General features: G+C 50.9%; 3 non-coding genes across 3 annotated transcripts; all 3 read left to right on the top strand.

Moving 5' to 3' along the window:
• Positions 1–210: 210 nt before the first annotated feature.
• LOC123177523 (5S ribosomal RNA) lies at positions 211–329 on the top strand. Its single transcript, XR_006488978.1, has one exon. It is a non-coding gene; the product is annotated as a 5S ribosomal RNA (ribosomal RNA).
• Positions 330–630: 301 nt separating this feature from the next.
• On the top strand, positions 631–749 carry LOC123177527 (5S ribosomal RNA). The gene has a single exon (XR_006488981.1). It is a non-coding gene; the product is annotated as a 5S ribosomal RNA (ribosomal RNA).
• A 301-nt stretch (positions 750–1050) lies between these two features.
• Positions 1051–1169, top strand: LOC123177526 (5S ribosomal RNA). The gene has a single exon (XR_006488980.1). It is a non-coding gene; the product is annotated as a 5S ribosomal RNA (ribosomal RNA).
• The last annotated feature ends 221 nt before the right edge of the window (positions 1170–1390 follow it).

Below are 1390 nucleotides of genomic sequence, written 5' to 3'. Positions count from 1 at the left end.
TTTTAGCTCGCTGCTCATTATTCACGCGTCTAGCGGCGGCAAGCGTGTTCTGAAAGGGGTCGAAACCATGGTAAATAGGCACTGGTGCAGTTGAACCGTGGTAAAACTCGTCTCCGTAGTTGAGCGGGAGCGGCCAAAGGAATGTGCAATCGTGTGTGTAGTGGAGCTGGGAGGGGCAAGCATAAGGGACGAAGACGGGGGTAACATGTCGGATGCGATCATACCAGCACTAAAGCACCGGATCCCATCAGAACTCCGAAGTTAAGCGTGCTTGGGCGAGAGTAGTACTAGGATGGGTGACCTCCTGGGAAGTCCTCGTGTTGCATTCCCTTTTTAATTTTTTTGCACCGCGTGCAAAACAAAACGCACGAGCGCGACGTATGTTTAGCACGTTTTATTATTTTGCACGTTTACGGTAAGTTTTAGCTCGCTGCTCATTGTTCACGCGTCTAGCGGCGGCAAGCGTGTTCTGAAAGGGGTCGAAACCATGGTAAATAGGCACTGGTGCAGTTGAACCGTGGTAAAACTCGTCTCCGTAGTTGAGCGGGAGCGGCCAAAGGAATGTGCAATCGTGTGTATAGTGGAGCTGGGAGGGGCAAGCATAAGGGACGAAGACGGGGGTAACATGTCGGATGCGATCATACCAGCACTAAAGCACCGTATCCCATCAGAACTCCGAAGTTAAGCGTGCTTGGGCGAGAGTAGTACTAGGATGGGTGACCTCCTGGGAAGTCCTCGTGTTGCATTCCCTTTTTAATTTTTTTGCACCGCGTGCAAAACAAAACGCACGAGCGCGACGTATGTTTAGCACGTTTTATTATTTTGCACGTTTACGGTAGGTTTTAGCTCGCTGCTCATTATTCACGCGTCTAGCGGCGGCAAGCGTGTTCTGAAAGGGGTCGAAACCATGGTAAATAGGCACTGGTGCAGTTGAACCGTGGTAAAACTCGTCTCCGTAGTTGAGCGGGAGCGGCCAAAGGAATGTGCAATCGTGTGTGTAGTGGAGCTGGGAGGGGCAAGCATAAGGGACGAAGACGGGGGTAACATGTCGGATGCGATCATACTAGCACTAAAGCACCGGATCCCATCAGAACTCCGAAGTTAAGCGTGCTTGGGCGAGAGTAGTACTAGGATGGGTGACCTCCTGGGAAGTCCTCGTGTTGCATTCCCTTTTTAATTTTTTTGCACCGCGTGCAAAACAAAACGCACGAGCGCGACGTATGTTTAGCACGTTTTATTATTTTGCACGTTTGCGGTAAGTTTTAGCTCGCTGCTCATTATTCACGCGTCTAGCGGCGGCAAGCGTGTTCTGAAAGGGGTCGAAACCATGGTAAATAGGCACTGGTGCAGTTGAACCGTGGTAAAACTCGTCTCCGTAGTTGAGCGGGAG

This window comes from Triticum aestivum, unplaced genomic scaffold (genome assembly GCF_018294505.1).
Source record: "Triticum aestivum cultivar Chinese Spring unplaced genomic scaffold, IWGSC CS RefSeq v2.1 scaffold108434, whole genome shotgun sequence".
Classification (NCBI taxonomy): Eukaryota; Viridiplantae; Streptophyta; class Magnoliopsida; order Poales; family Poaceae; genus Triticum; species Triticum aestivum.
This window is presented reverse-complemented; position numbering and strand designations above follow the sequence as displayed.